Below are 12,043 nucleotides of genomic sequence, written 5' to 3'. Positions count from 1 at the left end.
ATTTACTCCCAAGTTCCTGAATGACCCACAGGGCCACAGGTGTGCCCACGAAGGAGGCTGAGGAGCTTCCTGGCAACCTGATCTTCTGGTCTGTGGCATTTGACTTTTTTTTTTTTACTTGTACAAGGGGTGACAGGTGAAACTTGACCTTTTTCATGCAGTACCACCAACTCAAGCCCTCATTCCTATGGCCTGGATCACGACTCTCCTTTCTGTGACTTTCCTGAGTTAATACAGGGAAGGGTCATGACCTTGGTTATATGCCTGCCAATGAATGCCTGTGCTAGGTGTGTGACACAGGTCTGGCTCATCCCTTATACTCTTCTATGTCACCCCAGCCAACACCTCATCGGTGTAGCCTCATCCCTCCCACTGTCTGCATTGCTTCCCTTCTTCCCTCAGCTGCTCTGTGAAGGTCCTCTTGCCTGGGGTCTTCGTAGCAAAGCTTTGTACTACAGCTAATGGTGCACCATCCTGTGTGTGACACACCCAACCAGGGCAACCTTGCTCATCCACACGCTTGGTGGCGGAGGGGCACTGAATACTTGGATGTGGTGTTTTCACTGGATGATGGGCACATTGGTGAATTACCCATAAGAATCAGGAGAGACCAGGATGAGATGCAGTAACATACATCCCCCGCACCCTTAAATCACAAAGCTATTCTTCTCCCTCCTGGAACATATCCATCACACGTCAGCAGGGGGCGCTGCTCTTCATCAGGGACCCAGGTTGAGGGCGGCTCCATTCTCCATGCTCTCGGAGGCAAAAAAAAAAAAAAAAAAAAAAGCGGGAGGGGGCGGGGGAACATGCTAAATTGTACCCTTGTTCTTAAAGCTTCCATCTGGAAGTGACGTCACTTTGTTCACATCTCAATGACTACAGCAAGTCGCATGGTCCCATCTAGCTCAAAGGCAGTTGGTGAGTGGCCAGAAGGAGAATTAGAAATATTTGGTGAACAGCTCTGGTGACTATCACAATGTAGATTATCTTTGTGTTTTCCATATTGAAAAAATCTGCAATTTTTACGTTGTCCAAGAATAAAAAGACTTGCTTTTCACAGTTTACATGGTGCATTTTACGTCTATTATTTCTGACAGATCTATCCCATTTACGGTAATTACCGTTCTCCCCGTCGTTGGTAAAGCAGAGGGTGAATGCACCTTCCTTCCTGTGAGCTCCCCCCACCCCACCTGGGAGCTAAGTCTCCGGTAACTGAGGCCCTGGAGTAACTAGCCATGCCCCCAGTGCTTGAGAAGTTGGTGGGGCGTCAAGCAACGCTGGGTGAAAGCAGTTGGGGAATAGCAGTACCCTGGGGTACAGATGTGAAACTTTCCCTCTGCAGTCATCGCTTTCACTGTGCTCCTCTGCATATCCTCCTTCCTCCGTGTAGGGGATCCCTTAGGACAACTTGGGCAGTTCCCATAACTTCCTGGTTACTTCAGGTATTTACAAGCTCAGTTCCAGCCAATGACAAAGCTTCAATCTCCAGCTTGATTTAGATACTCCTCCCCTCCTTGCCCTGGCACAGTCGTTAACTGGCTTGGAGGAGAGAGCAGTGGGACTTTGGTCAGGCTCTGAGACAATGCGTCCTCCACTTTATCCTGATGCAGCTCTCCTGAGATGATGGGGTAGGGAAGAGGGAAAGGAACACCGTGGCGGCCTCCTAACAGACAACAGTTGTGGTCCTCTCCATTCATTGTAGCAGCTTCTCAGGTTAGCGCTACTTGCCCTCTCTGTAGCAGATGCTCAAATACTGGTCCTCGTATGGAGCCCACGCCGGGTCTGGGTAGGGCCCCCCGCTGCACAGGGCCTTTATGTGGGAAGTCCAGCTCTGGCTTGACCTTTTCCACACTTCCCTACAGCAATATACCCTGTGTCCATTTTGCTCCGAGGACCCTGCCTTGGGTTTTGTACCTGAATTATGGCTCGCACCTGGCTCCCTTCTGGGGTGTCCATTCACCCGTGGGAGACTTACACATCCTTCCTGTACCAGTTGATGGGGTGCAGGTCGACCCTCAATGGCTCCTCTCTCGGCTCTGTATCTCTCCTTCTTCTCCCCTCCCTGCTTCACTAGGTAGAGGGGACTGATCAGCAAATCTGCTGCGTCACAGATGCCCAGTTGGGAAAGGAGATGTCAGGCCAGCAGCCAGCTTAAATCCCCACGGACAATTCTCTCAGAGCCTCCCTGATTTTTCAGCTTCAAGGAGGGGAGGAAGCCACCCAGAGTTTCTTGTCTATCTCCTTCCGCTCTCTCCCCCCAACCTTCTTTTATAGAATGGGATGGGGAAGGGTGGTTAGTTGCAAAGCTATTTCAAGTATCATGCCCTCTTTGGGGAGGGTATCAGGCCCTAGCTGTTGTTCTTTATGATATGGGATACTTTGCATCTCTTTTTTCTTCATTTTGGGTCCTTATCACCAATTCCGGGAAAGTAGAAAATGTTCTCCCCTCAAAGTCCTATTATGGTGGGTTTAGTGATAGATTCAAGGGAAGATGATCCCAGAGAGAATCTCCCAGTAGCTCCAACTCCAGGCCCAGGGACCTTCCGGCTCCCACCATCTCAGAGCCCTAATGGGCCTGCTGTCCTAGACAACTTTGCCCTCGGGGCGTCGACCCCAGGACCAGGTAAGACTCCAGGTGACCCACTCACCTCCACTCCTCCCACAGACCTCTGTGCTGTATAAATACATCTCCTAAATTCCCATGAGCGGCCCATTTCTGTTATTCTTTAACCCCCTGTGATACTGGCCCAGAGGAAGGAGTTGGAGCTTTTTAAGGGGAGTACTTTTAGACATGTGCTATGTAGCTGCAAACAGAAACCCCAGGTTTTTCAGTCCCCCATCCTTTCCACCGCCCAGTGTTTAGCAACTCTCTTCTCTAAGCATCCCTCCTCCCCATTAAAGACGCGAACTCTGATTTCTGAGGGGTCACCCTTGAGACCCAGGTCGAGCCATGCGGGGCAGAGCTGACTCCAGAGTATTTAATTTGACCCCATTGAACCTAGGTCCCTTTAAAATCCTTGACCAGGTGTGGAATGGCCTGGTGGAGACCAGGACCCAGCAGAGCTCAGTGACCAGAGGAGGTCTACTGACTTGAGGCAGGAGGTTTGGGAAAGCTTTGCAGCATTCTCCTTAGGGAGGGTAGTGGGGAGTCAGCGGGAGATGGTAGGGAGGACCCCTGGGAGGCAGCAGGAGCCCAGCTGAGGTGAGATGTCAGGGTCTGTGTAGACCCTAGTGCACCTGGTGTTGTAAATTTCCCAGGGTCCTGGACTTAGAGTCAGAAGGTCAGCTTTTCATCCTGGTTCAGCCATTGGGCTACCTTTGGCTTCAGGTAACTCCCTTCACTTTTCACAGACAGATCCTTTCTGTCTGGGCTCTTTGCTCTTCTGTGCACAGCTAAACAGGTCCTGCACTACAGGAGGTTTGTGCGTTCCAGGGGATGAGGAAGCACACCAAATGGGAAGACACGCTGAGGGTCCAGAGCGTGAAGCGGGGCTGGTGCAGAATGGGGAGATGAAACAAATGCACCTTTAGGGAGTGGGACAGGAGTTAGAAAGCCTCCTTGAAGGGGATCCACATTATGGGGCTGTGATTGGCAGCAAAGGAAGAAAAACTATGAGAAGATGTGTATGCTTTAGAGAGGAAAGAAAATGCAGACAGACCAAGAGGTAAAGCGATGTGCAGGGGGAGGGGGAAGAGAGGCAAGAAGGAAATCAGGAGCGGCTGAGAGAGCTGTGGGGAAAGGTCAAGGCTCATAAACAGCCTCTTCAATAAGTGGTGCTGGGGACACTGGACAGCTACATGTAAGAGTATGAGATTAGAGCACTCCCTAACACCACACACAAAAATAAGCTCAAAATGGATTAGAGACCTAAATGTAAGGCCAGACACTATCAAACTCTTAGAGGAAAACATAGGCAGGACACTCTATGACATAAATCACAGCAAGATCCTTTTCGACCCACCTCCTAGAGAAATGGAAATAAAAACAAAAATAAACAAATGGGACCTAATGAAACTTCAAAGCTTTTGCACAGCAAAGGAAACCATAAACAAGACCAAAAGACAACCCTCAGAATGGGAGAAAATATTTTCAAATGAAGCAACTGGCAAAGGATTAATCTCCAAAATTTATAAGCAGCTCATGCAGCTCAATAACAAAAGAACAAACAACCCGATCCAAAAATGGGCAGAAGACCTAAATAGACATTTCTCCAAAGAAGATATACAGACTGCCAACAAACACATGAAAGAATGCTCAACATCATTAATCATTAGAGAAATGCAAATCAAAACTACAATGAGATATCATCTCACACCAGTCAGAATGGCCATCATCAAAAAATCTAGAAACAATAAATGCTGGAGAAGGTGTGGAGAAAAGGGAACACTCTTGCACTGCTGGTGGGAATGTGAATTGGTACAGCCACTATGCAGAACAGTATGGAGGTTCCTTAAAAAACTAAAAATAGAACTACCATATGACCCAGCAACCCCACTACTGGGCATATACCCTGAGAAAACCATAATTCAAAAAGAGTCATGTACCAAAATGTTCATTGCAGCTCTATTTACAATAGCCCAGAGATGGAAACAACCTAAGTGTCCATAATTGGATGAATGGATAAAGAAGATGTGGCACATATATACAATGGAATATTACTCAGCCATAAAAAGAAATGAAATTGAGCTATTTGTAATGAGGTGGCTAGACCTAGAGTCTGTCATACAGAGTGAAGTAAGTCAGAAAGAGAAAGACACATACTGTATACTAACAAATATATATGGAATTTAAGAAAAAAAATGTCATGAAGAACCTAGGGGTAAGACAGGAATAAAGACACAGACCTACTAGAGAATGGACTTGAGGATATGGGGAGGGGGAAGGGTAAGCTGTGACAAAGCGAGAGGGAGGCATGGACATATGTACACTACCAAACGTAAGGTAGATAGCTAGTGGGAAGCAGCCGCATAGCACAGGGAGATCAGCTCGGTGCTTTGTGACCACCTAGAGGGGTGGGATAGGGAGGGTGGGAGGGAGGGAGACGCAAGAGGGAAGAGATATGGGAACATATGTATGTGTATAACTGATTCACTTTGTTATAAAGCAGAAACTAACACACCATTGTAAAGCAATTATACTCCAATAAAGATGTTAAAAAGAAAAAAAAGAGCCAAGATAGGCTGAGTTCGGAGGGGGGGAGGGAAAAACTATGGTCGGGGAGGGGACGTGTGAGAGGAATGAAAGGCCTGGGGGAGGGGTGGAGGAAGACGGGTTGGGAAGAATGAGACACCTCAAACTGGAAAAACAAACTAGAAGTTGTCTGAGGTGTCTCTGCTGGGTTGCTGGTGTTTGAGGTTTTCACACTGGTGACTAAGGAGGGCTGCAGGGCAGCGTGTGGCTATTTTAAGTAATTTCAGAATAGACTCTCAGGAGAATGGCAACTGCTCTGGAAATCTGCTAGAGAGATTGTTCCAGACTCAGCTCAGGTCTCTGCTGAATCCAGGCTCCTGGACACTTCCACTTGGGTGTCCCACAAGCCCCGAAAACTCAATATAACTAAAACTGGGCACGCCATCTCCACCCACCTCTCCTCAGTGCCAGGCACACCAGCCAGCCACTCCCCCAAGCCTGGGACCCCAGAGCCCTGCTTGCTTCCTCCCTACAATGTCCTCCCTTCCTTGTCCATCCAGTCCGTTGCCGTGTCCTGTGAACTCCCCCTCTTAATTCTCTCTCCCCTGGGACCTCCTTTCCAACCCCCCCCCCCCGCCCCACTGCCACCATTCCATCTGCTTCCTTCAGTGGTCGATAGTTGTAAATGGTCTCTGGTCTCCCCTCCATCCACTCCCCACCTCAACCATCCTCCACAACGCAGACAGCTCAGACTGAGCTAATGAAAAGGCAAATCAGATCATGTTACCCTCCTGCTCAAAGTCCCTCAGTGGGGGGATACTGCATTGTGTCTCATCCACTAATTCATACGTTGAAGCCCTAACTTCCAATGTGACTATATTTGGAGATGGGCCCTTTAAGGAGGTAATCAAGGTTAGAAGAGGTCATAAGGGTGAGGCCCTGATCCAATAGGACTGGTGTCCTCATAAGAAGAGGAAGAGATACCGGAGATCTCTCTCTGTGCCCAGAGAAAAGGTCATTTGAAGACACAGTGAGAAGGTGACCATCTGCAAGTCAGGAAGACACACCGCCCCAGAAACCAACCCTGTCAGCACCTTGATCATGGACTTCTAACTTCCAGAACTGTGAGAAAATAAATTTCTGTTGTTGAAGCCACCCAGTCTGTGTTATTTTGTTATGGCAGCCTGAGCAGACTAATACAATAGATTTGGAGATGAATATAGTTGCCTTAGTTTAGCCCACAAAGCTAAATTTCTTGATCTGGTTGTGATCTTCAACCACTCCTCCCACACACACTCTCCTGAAAATTGTGCACATCTCATTGTTGTGATGCTGGCACGACACACTGGTGTACGTCCAGTTAAGCCCTGCTGCTTTCACATTCAGTCCACTCTTCAATCGTGTACATTACACCACTCCATGCCCCACGCTGTTCAGTGCCTTCACTTCTCATGCCTTCTCCTGGGGCAACGATATCAATAATAACATAAATAATGAGAAATCTACTAGGCAGTGAGATGCATAAATTCTATCAGTTATATATTTTAATCCCCCAAACTCTAGAGGAGGTAAAATACCTTAATTATGTAATGGACTGAAAAACATGAGACTTCAGCACCTTAGATGACATAGCCAGGGTCACTCTGCTGGAGATATGACAGCAGAACTTGAACCCAGGTCTCCACAAATAAGCCACCGTCTTCTCTCCATCACTTCTCCATACAGCGTTGCCAAACTGCCCGGGATGTGTGTCCTCACCTGTCTTCCTTGTATAGCTAATTATGTCTTGTCCTAAACTTGGCTCACCCAGTCTGACTCTTGGTGCTTCCTCCTGAATTCTCCTAAACCACCCTGATCATACCCTAGCTATGCCCCGAGCTTTCAGGAGGAATACAGTGAAAATTGCAGTCACTATTTTAGCATCTTTTCTTAATTTGTCACTGGGGAGTGGTCAATGAAAATCCTTGAGTTGGTGAAAAGATTTTGCTTGTTTGATATTTTAAAATTACAATGAGGTATTACCTCACATTGATCAGAATGGCCATCATCAAAAAGTCTATGAATAATAAATGCTGGAGAGGGTGTGGAGAAAAGGGAACCCTCCTACCCTGTTAGTGGGAATTAAATTGGTGCAGCCACTATGGAGAACAGTATGGCAGTTCCTTAAAAAACTGAAGATAGAGTTATCATATGATCCAGCGATCCCACTCCTGGGCATATGTCTGGACAAAACTATAATTTGAAAAGACACACGAACGCCTATGTTCATAGCAGCACTATTTACAATAGCCAAGACATGGAAGCAACCTAAGTATCCATTGACAGATGAATGGGTAGAGATGATGTGGTATGTATACACAATGGAATATTACTCAGCCATAAAAAAGAATGAAATAATGCCATTTGCAGCAACGTGGATGGACCTAGAGATTATCCTACTAAGTGCAGTAAGTCAGACAAAGACAAATATCATACGCTATCACTTATATGTGGAATCTTAAAAAATGATACAAATGAACTTATTTACAAAACAGAAATAGACTCACAGACATAGAAAACAAGCTTAAGGGATTTGGCCATAGTGTTTCTGCTAACATCTTTCACGGACTCAGAGTGCCTTATCTATTGCCATGATATCTTTTTAACACAGCCTTTCATCAGAGGCACTGGTCTTAGCACATTTCTTATCACTCAAATGTGGCTGTCTTGACATAATATTGGAATGACCTCTTGCAGGCTCAATTGTAGCACCAGTTAGGAGATAATACCTTGTGAGGTTGGGATGCTATCCCACCGAATGCAGCGTATGCTTTAAATTGGGGGCCGGTATACAGTGCTGACTTCTTCTAGACAGGATGCATAGGTCTGAGGATCAAGGAGTAGAGGTGGGGTGACCCCTCTCATCATTATGCCCAATAATCTTCTTGAAGAATTTTACTTTTTGCCCCTACAACCTTGGGCTCAGTAGGTCTGGAGGTCGTAATGCCTAACGGAGAAATGCCTCCACCAGGGAACACAGTTATGGTTCTGATGATTTAGAAGCTGAACATACTCTCTAGCCATTTCGGATTATTTATGCCAAGAAGCTAACAGGCAGAAGAGATCACTGAGCTGGGTGGGGTGATTATCCCAGTTACTTAGGGGGGAACTGGGCTGCTACACAATGAGAGTAAGAAGGACTATGTTTGGAACCTCGGGATTCATTGGGGGTGCCTTTTCATACTCCATTTCCTGAGGATACTGATCAATGAAAAACTGGAGCAATACACCAAGAATTCAAATTCTGTGGGATGAAGTTTTGAGTTTTCACACCAGGTATTCACACCACTTCATCCAGCTGAAGTGCTAGCTGAGAGTAATGGGACATGGAATGTTTGGGAAAAGATGACAGCATGACATAGTAGAAGGTGTGTGTGCAGCGACTACCATTTACTAGTAGTAGCAATTCTGTACTAAGTCTTACTCTGTAAGACAGTTGTAATATTTTTTGGTAACCAACCATCCCTATTTCCCAGGACTGAGGGGTTTCCTAAAATATGTGAATTCCAGTACTAAACCCAGGAAAGTCCTGGAGAAACCAAGACAAGTCATCCTATTTATGCTCCTAACTTTCTTCTTCAACACTATGAAAGTAAACAATGCTGGTCTTACACACCCAACAGGTGCATATTCAGTTAATAAGCAGTGACTTTGAAATCTGGTGGACCTATGTAGTTAAGTCCTGCTCTGCCACTCACTTGCAGGATAACCTTGGCCAGACTACGTGGCTTCTCCCAAGGCTTCACCTCCTTCTGCAAGCCCTCAGGTATTTCTGTCCACCGTGACCCACTTTACTATTAGCATGAAAGACTCTATATGGGCTGTTGTCCCTTTCTTTGTCACTCTTTCTTTGATACCAGACGTATCTGCCCCACTTCTCCAATGTTCCAAGGGGCTTGCTTGACCTGGGGGTCTTGGTGCCCCTTGGCCATCCCTCTAAATCTTAACCTCTGTGCCCCATGCAGTCTGAGGAGCTAGAGACCTGCTCCTGCTACAGAAGCAAGACCATGGAGAGCTTCTCTCCACTTCCGTGGAGCCTGCCTGGACCAACATATAGAGGGACGGTATGTTGGATGAAGTGGCCTGAGGCCATCCATCACCACCACCCCACCCCGAACACTGACAGTCCCCTGGAACATGTCAGACCCTGATAGCACCAGCTGTAAGGGATTTTACCACAAACCATTAATGTGAGATGAAAGGAATATTTCCAGAGTACATGCTAGGTATAGGGCACTATGATAACTGCTTTGAAAAATCGTTCATTTAACCTTTGCAACAGCCGTATGTCTGGATTGGAGAAACTGAGGCTAAGGGAGGTTAAAGTACTTGTTTAAAAATCCCACGAAAGGTAAAAGTGGTATAACTGGGATTGAAACCTCACAGAATACTGGAGGTTAGCACCAAACACGTGGAAGGCCAAAATGCAAAACCCAGACCTTGACCCCATAGCAGGTGTCACATGCATAAATGGCTCCAGGGACCAGGAGGTCCTGTGAATGAAAGTGGCAGGCTGGGTAGGGACTCTGGTGAATCGAGAACATAAAGCCTGTCTACATGGGGTGACCACTGATCAGCTCCATTGGAGTGTTGCCATGAGGGAAAGCCCACGCGGTGTGGCCAGAGAAGGCCAAATCCAGAATTTTACACACAATGTTTGTTTTAAAACACTGACAAGCCTGCTGCCTCGTGTAGAAGAAAGCCACCTGCTGACTGGGACCATTCTCACTGGATTATTACGTGAGTGAGAAATGCACTTTTCGTTTTGCTCAGCCCTGACATACTGGGGTTTCTTTATTATAGCAGCTAACATTGCTCTAAGTAATAAATGAATCAAGGGGATGGGAATGCTGCAGCTATGCCAGGAAAAAAATGCTGAACATGACATGTGCACCACGGCTGGCCGTGTCTTTTTCACACCAATAGACAGGCCGTGGAGCCAATGGATTGCAAATGGACATCTGCTGTGCTCTGTCTGATGAGGTTGACGGGCAGTTTGATCACACACACACACACACACACACACACACACACACCCTGCTCTTGTATATATATTCTAGAATCTCAGTGTTAAAGGTAGAAGTAATGGGCTTCAGAGGCCATCTATTAAAACCTTATTTGTAGTTCAGGAAGCTGAGAGGAGGTGGCCTGGCTCAAGTCCACAGAACGAGTCAGGGGTGGCATCTCGACTAGTACCAGGTCCTCAGATTCCTCTTCCTCATTCTCTGTGGTTCATCCCAGCTTCTCTCTTGACAAAGCCTAACATCTGGATAACCCAGAAATGACCCACAAAAGGGGAAAGATGGGGAGGAATTGATTTCTTGATTCTGCGTCTACCGTTTCATCGGCTGAAGGGCGTTTTTCATGATCAACTTTGTGGCTGGCAAAAAATTGAGTCTTCCAGCCAAGTCCTTCTCCCGGACTGCTTTTTTGGTGTTGTTTTGTGTCCTTTGGGACGCTATCCTCTAGCCGTGACGACTCTTGTTAACCCATGACCCCACCAGCCCCTGATTCACCCCTGTGCCTTCGAGCATGCCGTTTCTTCTCGAATGTTCTTCACCACCAAGCCCCCTCAACAAGTTAAATCACTACTTATTCTCCCTTCAAGATCCTGCCTAACTGTTCCATTCTCTGTGAAGCCTTCTTCAGTTCTTGCAGGCTGAGTCAGTGTTTCTTTCTGTCATGTCCCTGTGATGCCCTGTCTATGCCATTCCTTGACCGCTCATGGCACAGAACTGTAATTTTTCTTCACACCTTGATGGCTCATGTGCTTCATAGGTTTCTTCCCATCACTTAGCTTTCGGAAAGGGTGACAGTACATACAACGTGGTCGCCACCCTCCTCTCCTTACCTGAGTTGTTCGGACCAGGAGTGGACACAGGACACAAAGTAATCAGGCCGCGGCACCCCAACTCCTTTGACACGGCCTTCTACAAGGGTTCTGCCTTTGGGGACTGGCCCTTTGGGGATGGAAAATTGGCCACATTTTCTCCACTGAACCCGCACTCAGATTTAAAAAGGGACGCTCTAGTTCGTTGTGGGGAACAGAGCTGTGAGGTCATGGCAGAGTGTAAGGGCTGGTGGCAGTGCCGGCCACGTGCAAGACAAACAAAGCAAGAGCACGTTGGGAGGGGGAGGACGTGGACAGGCCTGACAGGCAGAAGGAGGAAAGACGGGGGACACTGTGCGGTTTCGGGAAGGTGGAACGTGGCCTTGCTTCCTGAGGGCTTTCAGGCCCCCGTGGCCTGCCGTGCTCCTGCCTTGGGTTCCGCAGTATCGCCCCCGCCCCCTTCATTTCTTGAACTAGCTTAATGGGTTTCTTCTTCTTGTAACCAAAAGAGTCTTGGTTAAAAGGAGTTCTACCGGCCTCTCTGGACTGTGAGTTTCTTGAGGTCAGGAACTCTATCTTACTCTTCACGGTAGCACCAAAATGTAGCTCAGGGCACACAGGGTGCTCAAAATACATTTGCTGAAAGAGTCATGAATAAATGAATGAATGAATGTGCCTATTGGTAACTAATACAGGGCGCTGTTTGTCCAGCTGGAATCTTGCCCTACCGGGGTTTTCTCATACAAAACGCTCTTTCCCCTTTAATCATCACAGCTCCACCTCTTACGTCCTCCAGCGTCTTAAAGTCCAGACTTTGACAGGTCGCATTGTCCTGAAGCATTTTTTGCTTTAAAAATCCTGGGTCTGGCACATTGGCATCTGAGGACCTGACGGACACAAATAGGAGACACAAACAGGAGAAGACACTTTCACCTCAACCCCTTCAGCTCCAGAAGGAACCCAAGGTGACCCCCTAGACCTTTTCCTGAGGCAACAGGGGGAGAAGCAAGCTGTCTTTAGAGAGATATAAGTATAGCTTT

The sequence above is a fragment of the Grampus griseus genome (genome assembly GCF_964374135.1).
Source record: "Grampus griseus genome assembly, chromosome: 2".
NCBI classification, from domain to species: Eukaryota; Metazoa; Chordata; class Mammalia; order Artiodactyla; family Delphinidae; genus Grampus; species Grampus griseus.
The sequence above is the reverse complement of the archived record's forward strand: the minus strand, read 5'-3'. Positions refer to the sequence as shown.